The sequence below is a fragment of the Phyllobates terribilis genome, unplaced genomic scaffold (genome assembly GCF_046119375.1).
Source record: "Phyllobates terribilis strain yellow unplaced genomic scaffold, ASM4611937v1 Scaffold_13__5_contigs__length_258822181, whole genome shotgun sequence".
NCBI classification, from domain to species: domain Eukaryota; kingdom Metazoa; phylum Chordata; class Amphibia; order Anura; family Dendrobatidae; genus Phyllobates; species Phyllobates terribilis.
In genome coordinates, this window is record NW_027362773.1 from 61,115,386 (window position 1) to 61,127,553 (window position 12,168).

Consider the following 12,168-nt stretch of genomic DNA (forward strand, 5'->3'; position numbering starts at 1 on the left):
CGATGAGAGACCCTCATTCTCTGATGTACACATGGCTGTGTCTGCGGGTATCTCTAGTCTCTGGGGAAGAGCTCAATACTTTTGATTTGGAACCGCCCAGGCATTGAGGGTACTCCATTAGCAGTTCCTGAGGTCAATTAATTTGACAGGATCAATGCTGTTTTTTTTCCATTTATTGCTTTATATTTTATTTTTGTAATGTCATGTTGTAATGTTATTTCTCCTATATTTCTTGATATGACTGAATGTAAAATGTATTACACAAAACAGAAAAATAAAATAATAATCGTTACCATTAGATTTCACTGTATACAGTCATGGCCAACAGTTTTCAGACTAACACAAATTTTGGTTTTCACAAAGTTTGCTACTTTGCTTTTTTTAGTTCTTGAAAAAAGTTCATAGACAACAGCAGCATAATGAATATAAAGGAGGGGGCTGGAAACAGCATAGCTAGGGGGAAGCCACCCATGACCGGGGATGGCCGGAGGTTTCATTCCCCTCCCAGGTCTGATAGTTTGAATAGAGCAGGTTGGGGATTGGGTAATGGGAAGCAGGGGGCGGGTAGTGGAAAAGGGGGTATATATAAGGAAAAGTGCGCGAAAACCGCCATTCCCTTAGGAACAACGGAGAGAGTTACCTGTAATGGCGTCCATTCAATCCCTGGTGGGCCAGCTTCAAGTTGCAGCACGATCACGGAGAGAGGGATGGCTGGAGGCCCAGCTATCTGCCTTGCTGGGAACAGCCGCGGACGCAGAAGAGCAGTCTGGATCAGTAAGAAGGAGCAGGAGGAGGAGGCCAAGGCCCCCGGAGAGACTGTCACCCGAGGTACCCACGCGGAACTGGCGCAGGCTCCGGAGCCCCTCCGGGGACCCTGCGGGGGGAGAGCAAGATAGGGTGGTTCCTGCCCGACGCTCTCGCCCCGGCAGGAATCCACCTAGCCGGCCTGTTGCCGCCGTTCAGCGCGGAGTGCGGCCTACACAGGAGGCGAGGGACGCACGAGATACACAGCCGACAGGACAAGCATCGCGAGACACGGGAGTTCGGGCCGTAGCTGGGGGGCGCGTGCGCGGCACACCTGCAACGTGTGGCGCGTCTGCGGCGCGTAACGCATTTGCGACGCGCGGTGCATTAGTGTCGCGTGACGCGCCTGCGGCGCATAGCGCACCTGCGTCGCGCAGCGCACCTGGGACGCGCAGCGCGCCTGCCGGCAGGGCCAAGCAGGGCCAGAGTAGAACCGGAACCATTGAGGGAACAGTGCGGAGGACGGCAGGCACCACTGGCGAGGCTCCTGTCGGGGTGCCTGCTGGGACAAACACGAGGAAGACGGGGAGGCAAGCATCCACGGCAGGCAGCAGTCACGGGATTCACTGCCGCGTGGCTCAAGTGGACGACGTGGAAGGGAAGGAGCGGCGGGCAGCATCGAGCTGCCTCGCAGCGCCGGTTCGGGAAGCACGGACCAGGCCCGTGGGTCTGGGTCCAGGAGTCGGAGGAGGACCGGAGCGACATCCAGGATTCCAAGACGGGATGGTGGAATACGGTCGCCGAGACGACAACAGCCAGCTGTATCCGTTCAGGTCCCCCCTTGTGACGAGGAGGCCAGGGGCGCGGGCCTGGAGGAGCGAATGGACACCGATGGATCCGACTACAATAGCGACCGCGATGGAAGGATCGAGCATCAGGATTCAGGATTTCCGGCTGGCGGGGACACAGCACCTGCGCAGCAGTGTGGGTATGATCGTACAGCGTGTTTGGGGCCCGCGAGGGCGGTTTTGCTTGATGAAGGTAGTGATCGGGAGGTAGCATTGAGGGGGAGGGGTTTAGCCGGTCCGGATAGGGCAGAGGTATCCGGAATTAGAGATATATTATATAGCATGTCACAGGTTTTGAAGAGATGGGAGAGTGCGGCAGCGGGTGGGTCAAGAGGATCCCCCGTGGATGCCTGGTTACCAAGGCAAGGGTTGTCGCCGCAACTTACTGGTGTAGAGGTAGGATCAACGGCGGGCGTCAAGGGAGTAGCGACTGGTGTTTCAGTCTCGGTACAGACGGAAAAGGACAAGGGTGATACTGTGAAGCTTTATGACAGGGCAAAAGGGGAGGTTTATGTGTGCTTCGAGGGGCCGCTGGGGGCACATTTAAAGAAAGAAGTGAAGGAGAAAATTTGGCGTGATGAATACGTGGAAATTTTCTCCCTTCTTCCCCTGGAGAAGTTTAATTTAGACAAGGGGAAGAGGGATGATAGCAAGAAGGAGGAGGAGGAGAAGCGGAGGTGGCACTTGATTCCTCAGACTTTTGCGAATTGGCTTCAAGCTTTTGCTATATTGGCCGGGGTCATTGGGGAGAAGTTTCCTGAGAATTGCTCGGGTTTATTCTGCTATTTAGATGCGATTGGGGAAGTGCATCGTACTTACGGGGGACAAACATAGCTTAGGTATGATGAGCAATTCAGACAGAGGAAGGCGGTACGGCCGGAAATCAGGTGGGACCAAAAAGATATTGGGCTTTAGTTAAAAGTAATGGCCCCCGCTAGATACGGGCAGTCCTTTCACGGGAGTGGGGGGAGCGGGAGTTACTCATCAGGAACGGGCGGAGGCAGCCAGGGAGCACATTGAGGAAAAGATAAGTCAGGAACGTGCTGGCAGTTTAATGACGGCCAGTGTAAATTTGGGAATGGCTGTAAGTTCAAGCATGTTTGCTCCCATTGTAACGGGAGCTCCCACGGGACGGCAAAATGTTTCAAGAAAGGAAAGGGACGAACGTCGGCGGGTTCTGGTCAAGGGGACGACTCCGGTGAATCTTCCATGGATGGCCCCCTTTCTAAATAGATTCCCTGACCAAGCGAAGGCCAGAATTATTAGTGATGGGTTTTTAGAAGGTTTCAGGATCCCGCCTCCTGAGCATACAGTCCCCTTTTCGGTTAAGAATCTTAGGTCTGCTTTGTTGCATCCAGAGGTTGTTAGTGTTAAGTTGGCAAAAGAAGTCGAGTTGGGTCACATGGCGGGGCCTTTTGATAGTTTACCAGTGGAAGGCGTGATCATTTCTCCGTTGGGGATTGTGCCTAAGAAGGAGCCAAACAAATTTCGTCTGATTCAGCATCTGTCGTACCCAAAAGGTTGTTCGATCAACGATGGTATAGCCCCAGAATTATGTTCTGTGGAATATACTTCATTTGATGCGGCTGTGGCTTGGGTTCGCAGGTACGGGCATGGGTCACTGTTGGCAAAAACGGATGTTGAGTCAGCTTTTCGGCTTCTTCCGGTTCACCCGGACAGCATTCCAATGTTGGGTTGTTTTTGGAACAATGGTTACTACTTGGATAGGTGCTTGCCCATCGGCTGCTCTATTTCATGTTCATTATTTGAAACTTTCAGTACTTTTCTCGAATGGGCAGCCAGGGATGTTGCTGGGGTCCAGTCTGTTATCCACTACCTGGATGATTTTTTGTTCATAGGCCCACCTGATTCATTGGTTTGTAATAATTTATTAGCAGCCATGGTGTGGGTTGCGGAACGTTTCTGGGTTCCTCTGGCAAAAGAAAAGACCGAAGGTCCTTGTACGGTATTGACTTTTTTAGGCATTTTGATTGACTCGGAACATATGGAGTGTCGACTGCCCGAAGAAAAGTTGCTGCTACTTAGACAGGAGGTTGTGAGAATGGTAAAATTGCGTAAGACGACTTTGAAGGAGCTTCAATCACTGCTCGGGAGACTGAACTTTGCCTGTAGGATCATGACTATGGGTAGAATATTTTGTCGTAGGTTGTCAAAGGCAACGGCGGGAGTGGAGGCATCGCATCACTTTATTCGTTTGAATAGAGAGCATAGAGAGGACTTGTTGGTGTGGAAGCATCTTTTGGACACGTACAATGGCAGGTCGTTGATTCAGCAGGATTTCCTGAACAGCTTTGATTGCGAGATTTATACCGACGCGGCTGGCGAAGCAGGATATGGGGTTTTTCGTAAGGGAAAGTGGAGCGTAGGCAAATGGCCCAATTCCTGGAAAGAGAGGGGTTTCACAAAAAATCTGGTTCTTTTGGAACTGTTCCCAATTGTAGTTGCAGTCTGGATTTGGGGCGAGTCTTTTTCGAATCGGAGAGTCAGGTTCCATTGCGACAATATGGGCGTGGTGGAAGTGATTAATAGCCTATCAGCCTCGTCTCCTCCAGTCATCAAGTTCGTCAGGAAACTGGTGCTCCGCTGCTTGGAGCTTAATGCATGGATTTCGGCTGTACATGTGCCAGGTGTCAAAAACTCTATAGCGGATGCTTTGTCTCGTTTCCAGTGGGAGCGTTTCCGTTCATTGGCACCAGAGGCAGAAGTCGCAGGAGTGGAATGCCCTTCGCGGTTGTGGCAGCTGGTTTCGGACGAGCCGGAAGATTGATCCAAGAGTCGGTGGCGAGTTCAACCTGGGCTGCTTATGAGGCATCTTGGAACATATGGCAAAGTTGGGTGTCACAGTGGGGGGCACTAGAGAGTGAGAGGGATAGGACGTTGCCGATATTGATTTTTGTTGGTAAAACAGCGGACTCTGGGTGGTCAACATCCAGAGTGAGTAAATTTATGGCCAGACTTGCTTTTGGTTTTAAGTTACAGGGTTTGACGGACGTTACTAAATCCTTCTTGGTCAAGCAGGCTCTCAGGGGTTTTCAAAAAGGAAACAAGAGTTTGGATAAGCGTAGGCCAGTCACGTTTAGCATATTGGAAAGGTTGGGTCTGGTTTTGGAAACCATTTGTTGCTCCAATTTTGAGGCGGCATTGTTTAAGTTGGCATTCGCTTTAGCTTTTTTCGGGGCTATGAGAGTGGGTGAGTTGGTAGCCCCTAGTAGGAATAGAGAGGGAGGTCTATTAGCCGAAGACATGAGCTGCTGGGCCTGGGGGATCGATTTTTGGATCAGACGGTCTAAAACGGATCAGTTTGGAAAAGGGAAGCGTGTCATGTTAGGTAGAGTGGAAGGGGCTCTGATGTGCCCTAGAAGGTGCTTAGAGGCCTACTGGCAATTGTGGTCAAATAGATCGGGCCCACTATTACGGCATTGCGACGGGTCATTTCTTTCCCCTTTTCAGTTTATAGCGGTCTTAAAAAAGGGGGTGCAGGAGTTGGGTCTCAGTCCCGAGATTTACGGTTCGCACTCCTTTAGGATGGTGCAGCGTCGGAGGCTAAGAGACGCGGTTTAGGGGCTGAGACGATAAAACGGATCGGAAGATGGAGTTCGGACCATTATTTGTCATATGCTCGCAGTTAATTGCCGCAAAAACTTTGTTAGATGTGGAATAGTTGATAACCTGCTTGTTTATTATTCTTTTAGATGATGTTCCCTCGTTAGTCTGGATCATTGGACACTCATACGTGCATTGGGGGGCGCTGCGCGCCGACGTAAGGAGGGATGGTAGGCAATTAGGTTTTTCAAGGGCACAAGCGGTCATAAGGTGGCTCGGTTTTAGGGGCATGGTATGGGGGCGCTTTTTGTCGGAATTTCATAAAGCGGCGAGGTTAGATCGAACACCGGATATTTTAGTGGTGCATTTGGGAGGAAATGATTTGGGGGCACGGCCAGTGAGGGAGTTGATTAGGGATATTCGTTTTGATCTATTGAGATTGTGGACCTCGTTTCTGGGGATTTTGACTGTCTGGTCGGATATAGTGCCCAGGAAAATATGGCGGGCGGTTCGATCGGAAAAAGGCATAAACAGGGCACGAATAAAATTGAATAGGGCAGTGTCTGGCTTCGTGGTAAGGAATGGGGGCATAAGTATTAGGCATTTGGAGTTGGAAGCAGGGGTTGGAAATTTGTGGCGGAAGGACGGGTTGCATCTCAATGATATAGGTATGGATATTTGGGCCCTTTCAATACAGGAAGGAATTGAAAGGGCGTTGGTGGCTTTGGGGCACTCACGAGCCTAAGGTTTCAGGGCTGTTCGTGGTGGCGGGGGGGTGGGGTGGGGTTCTTGGAGTTGGTTTAAATTGAGTGGGGGTGAACTGGCTGTCGGTTATGGGCTCTGGACGGGGTTTTACCTCGGGAGCAATTTGTTGGTTGGGCTTCCACGCAAAGCAGAAGTTTTGGTGCCCTCGAGCTGGTGCTGAACGGCTGAGGGTAAAATGGCGGTTTAATTTTGAGTTATTTAAAGCCAGATCTATTAGCTCCAAGAACCCTCCCTCCATTTATTCATATATATATATTTATGTTATTGTTATTTGTTGTTTGTTAATAAACGGCCGCTGTGGCCAAAATATTTCCAACAGATAGCTTGTGGTGGAGTTTTTATTTCAGGGAAGGGATCAGGGGGATCTCTGGTTACGTTGGATTGAGAAAAAAAAGGTATAAGTTAAGAAACCGTATTGGCCGTAACAGGTCATGAAATAGTAGACTACAAATTAATATAGCTGCTACTCATAGGACTATTCTGGACAGATCACAACAATGAATATAGAAAGGAAGGGGGAAAAATGATCAATAAAGTCCAAGATGTAATGAAAAAGTATCAAATTTATTAAGAAGAATAAACAGCAGACTTGGGAACGTAATATTTGTGCAAGGTGTGCATGGAGCGCACAGGAATGGAGCAGTGTCATAATGAACTGGCTGACACATATAATAATTAACACAAATTCAGTCAGGGACCCTGTTACGCTCGCGCCCGGACTGACTGGCATGAGCGTGATTAGTGATCCCACTGTACCATGAACCGAGGAGTGCCTGGAGGGGCATAACTAAGTATCAACCCGATCCGACCAAGGTCGCACGGCGGCTCAGTCGAGTCCGTGAACCAAGGAGGAGCCGAGCAGAGGGACCAGGTGCTACTCCAGGTCAGACCCTGGTCACAGCTGTTGACCCACACCTGGGATTGCAAGAACAGACTGGTTAGACTGGCATACAGGCAGGTGGGTATTGGCAGGCATGGCTAGTATTCAGACAGGTGGAAACTGGTAAGCACGGCTGGTATGCAGACAGGTAGGTACTGGCAAGCACGGCTGGTATGCAGACAGGTGGGCACTGGCAAGCACGGCTGGTATGCAGACAGGTGGGCACTGGCAAGCACGGCTGGAGTGCAGACAGGGAGATACTGGCAAGCTCGGCTGGAGTGCAGACAGGGAGGTACTAGCAGGTTGGAGCGCAGGCTGGATAGGGTCCAGTACAGACTGAGAGACAGGAACAGATCCGCAGATGCGGTAGACAAGCAGAATAAATTGAAACCGCCGGAGCGGAGGACAAGGCAGAGCAGAGAGGAACCGCCGGTGCGGTGGGCAAACAGAGCGGAGCGAAAACCGCCGGAGTGGTGGTCAAGGCAGAGCAGAGAGGAACCGCCGGAGTGGTGGACAAGGCAGAGTAGAGCGAAACCGCAAGTGCGGTGGATAAGGCAGAGCAGAGCGAAACCGCAGGTGCGGTGGACAAGGCAGAGCAGAGCGAAACCACAGGTGCGGTGGACAAGGCAGAGCAGAGCGAAACCGCAGGTGCGGTGGGCAAGGCAGAGCAGAGCAAAACCGCAGGTGCGGTGGACAAGACAGGGCAGAGCGAAACCGCAGGTGCGGTGGACAAGGCAGAGCAGAGCGAAACCGCAGGTGCAGTGGACAAGGCAGAGCAGAGCGAAACAGCAGGTGCGGTGGACAAGGCAGAGCAGAGCGACACCACAGGTGCGGTGGACAAGGCTGAGCAGAGTGAAACCGCCGGAGCGGTGAGCAAGGCAGAGCAGAGAGAAGCCGCCAGAGCGGTGAGCAAGCAGAACCAAACAGGGCTGAAGGTGCAGGCAGAGAGGACAAGACTCTGTTCACATGGAACAGACTGGAAAATACAGGAAGATGGCTAGAACACAGGAGGTAGATACGGAGGAAGGGAAAAGGGACAATCAGAACCAAATACACACAAGGTACTTACAATGAAGTAGCGAGTGGACACAAAACTCACAAACAGAAGTACAGAGACAACGAGTTGGAGTTAGGCGCAGGTTCAGACACTGCAAGAAAAGGGAAGGTATGGACATAGAGACAAACAGGTAACAGGCTAGGAGACAGTTCAGACAGGAACTGATACTGCAACAAGATACAAGAACGAGCCTGGGTATACAGCCCCCTGAGTGGCAGAAACAGACTAGAAGTCTCAGGTAACAGGCCTGGGTATGCAGCCCCCAGAGTGGCAGAAACAGACTAGAAGTCAGAGATAACAGGCCTGGGTATGCAGCCCCCAGGGTTGCAGAAACAGACAAGATACAGGACAGGACCTGGCAATTCAGTTGCAAAGACAAACTGAGTGAAGGTGTTGCTCAGGCACCTCCTTCTGGGTGGAGGGGGTTTAAATATCCAGTGACTCAGCAATAGGCTGGGGACGCATTAGGAGTGCGCCCACAGCAGCTATAAGAATCAGGAAGTAACCGAGCCGCCGCCCTAAGCAATCAGACAAGAGACATGCACACAACATGAACTTGAGCAAGGTTTGCAGGCTGGACTGACAGGTAAGATTGCGGTCTTGCATAGTGGGAGGTGGTGCACTATGCAAGCACGCCGCCAGGGATGTTACAGTACCCCCCCCTTTACGCCCCCTCTTCTTCAAGCCTGCAAGGGTCTTTGTCAGGAATATTATAAAATATTAATATCAGGGAAATGTTCGTCCATATCTGCCTGACATAGATGTTCACCCCCCTTCCTTATTCCCCTTCTACTCAGCACAAAAGCCCCAATTAACACACGCTTGGGAAATAGTTTATGCAAACGATGCCAGGCAAGGAGTGTTATAACTTCCTTAGGAAGCAAGCATCTTGTCTCTGAAAGACGCAGGAGGTAATTAAAACGCAGGCTGGCAGTAATTTGCGTGTAACTGTTGAAGCTGCTTCCCAAGCCTCAAAGGAAAATTTCTAGACGCACTGACTCCGATATGAAATATGAAATCTTGTGAGTTCCATAGGTCCGACAGTAACGGGACCCATATGTGTAGTGACCAAATCAGCCAAGAAATGTATAGGTAGTTTTCCAGGGCTGTAACCAAAATCAGGGAGCTGTAGCGCAAAAACACCAGAATAGCAGACTGCAGCTATGGGATGTGTGATATCTAAATAAAGATAAAATCATAAGGGAAAAAATTCCGTAGTTTGCAAGCTGCTGCGATCAACGGGCGATGAGTTATCGCAGAAGTTAGCATTTTTAATAAAAATGTACAGGCTGGAGACCGGCCCACATGATGTCACAGGGGGCATGTGGCCAGATCTCCACTTAGGTATAAGAGAACCCATGGACAGTACAGACTCATTCATTGCCAGGGGGGAATAAGAATTATAAGCAACAGGTCCTGTTCAATAACAGCATACTCCAACCTGGGAGCCCCTCCTCCACCTATATTGAATCGTCTCCACGATCGTATAGAGTAAGTTGTCTTCTTTTTACCGTTTATTTTATGCAACTGCCTATGTATTTTAATGTTCCCTTTGTAACATCCTTATGTATATATTTTTCCTAAACACTGCCTCCCTTTTGGATTAAATATAAAATTTAATAGTTCTGGTTCTTTTGTTCTGTAATCGTTCCCTTCCCCGAAGCCATATACGCTACCAAAACGCAGTCGTCCGGCCAGGCCTGTATTATATTTCAAACTCGGCTGGTGGTGGCAGAGAGTATTAATAATTGGGCTATCGTGAAGCTGACAGTGACCGTACGGAGGGCGTTAAACACGGATTCCAGGCTGTGGAACCCAGGGTGTTACGCCATATTCTCACTGGTCGCTTACCGATACCTACGTAGAGAGTAGTCTGGATCACGTGCTCGCGACTCTGAACAAAATACGGACAGCGTGACAGCACGGTGAGATATTGTGTGATCTCCCCGGTGTCGTCCTGACTGTGTGTGAGTGGAATCCCTGACAAATTGGTGGCAGCGGTGGGATATTGTGTGAACCTGCCGCTGCCGTTCCTGACAGTCTTCTGCAGAGAATTTGGAGGCCAATCCTTCTTTTTAAGAGGATTACCTCTTCTGTCCATTAGAGGAAACGAAACTGGTCTCATCATCTTGGTGACTAGGATGCTTCCTCCTATTAAGCCATCCTCAGCTACAGATGAAGTGAGTGAAGTACCAGGAACAGCACACAGGAAAGTCTCTCTCCATTTGTTATCAGGTAGCACCCTGGTGGATTCAGGAGACAACTGGAGGTCCTCCGCCTGGTTGGAGGGGTGCAGAGACTCGGGGGTAACCACCGCCTTGACGTACACTTTGCCAAGCTGACTGGATGAAGTGGGCGGCGTACCAGGTACCGGGTGTAGGAACGTCTCTCTCCATTTATCAGGTAGCACCCTGGGAAATTTATGAGATAACTAGAGGTCCTCCACCTGGTTGGAGGGGTGCAGAGACTCGGGGGTAATCACTGCTTCGAAGTACATTTTGCCAAGCTTACTGGATAAAGTGGGCGGCATACCAGGTACCGGGTGTAGGAAAGTCTCTCTCCATTTATCAGGTAGCGCCCCGGGGAATTCAGGAGACAACTGGAGGTCCTCCGCCTGGGTGGAGGGGTGCAGAGACTCGGGGGTAATCACTGCTTCGATGTACACTTTGCCAAGCTTACTGGATGAAGTGGGCGGTGTACCAGGTACTGGGTCTAGGAAAGTCTCTCTCCGTTTATCAGGTAGCACCCCGGAGGATTCTGGAGACAACTGGAGGTCCTCTGCCTGGTTGGAGGGGTGCAGTTACTCGGGGTAAACACCGCCTTGATGGACGTAGGACCAGGTTTATTAAAGACGGAGGGTCCTTGCTTTAGGACCATCTTCAGACTGGTTTCAGAGATGACATGTCTGTAAGGCGGGACGGTACCTGAAGCCAGATCATTGGTACAATCGTTGAGACTGTGTGGGGACATTGCCTCTACTTCTCTTCCTTCGGAGACTTCAGTGCACAGCGAGTCAGAGACTAGCAGATCTGGTGAAGAAAAAGAAGAAACTGCTGACTGTCCTGAAGATGTGGGGACTGGACACCCCTTGTATCTTAGCAGTCCCCCAGGATACACCATGCAGGATCTCCAGACCTGAGCGGGCACTAGATCTCTCGGCTCTGGACGACCTCTGTGTAAGCCAGTCAGCACCTGGAATGTGAACTTCTTCATGTATAATGCTCCAATCTGGTGCTTACTTTGTACAGACATATTTTGACTGTTTCTGAGTAGGGCTCGTCCTTCTGCTGACAATGCCCAAACCGACTTCTGGAGTTGTCGGACGGGAATCAGACACCGACTCTTCAAGGCTTTAAGCTCAAAACTTCCGGTTAATCCGAGGCCTTCACTTGTCACGGAGACAGTCATGGTAATCTGTGGAGAGGAAACACTAACGCCAAGGGCAGCCTCTCCTACAGGCCTAATGTATTGGGATTCTCCAACCTTCGCGGGACAAAGACCGTCAGGGGGTCCCAAACCACTGCAGCGGACAGCAATCCGATTTTGTGACTGAGTTCTGGCTTCTGCTTTGCCTGACGAACATAGTCATCCTTCATGGATTCTGTGCGGAAAGCTGCCTCTACAGGCTGGGGAACAGGAGGTCTTAGGGAGGACAGAACATGGCGTGACGGTTTACCTCTACGCCTTGCACGTCTGGACTGCCTCTTGAGGTTGGGAAGAGAAGTATTCTGTGGAGCATAGTCATCCTGTGTGGATTCTGGGTGGGCAGCAGTCTCTTCGGGCTGGACGACTGGTAGGCTACCTACACACATTACCCATCGGGGCTGCTCCGGGATATTGGGAAGGGAAGCTTTAGCAGAAGCTTTAGGATTAGGGTCATCGAAGACCATTAGAAAGGCCACCAGGAAGGCCTGCAGGTCAAAGACGATAGGATCCTGTGCTTCCCATAGGGGGGTGATCAATTTCAAGGCGTCATCTGCTAGGTAGGACATCATAAATGCCACTTTAACCCGATTGGTAGGAAAATAGTGAGCATAGAACTTGAAATGCAGCATGCATTGCTTCACAAATGCACGGCTTCGTTTTGGATCCCCATAGTACTGTGGTGGTTCCGCAGGAACGAGTGCTGATAGATCCATTTGGGCTGGTGCGTAAATCGCCTGAGCCATAGCCTGAGAAAATTTTTTTTTCTTCTTGGTGCACGTATTCGCCAGACAAGGATTCAAAATGTCTCTGAGAGCGAAAGGCCATGGGGCTCAATGGGAACCATGGCCTGAGCAAACTGTTACGCTCGCGCCCGGACTGACTGG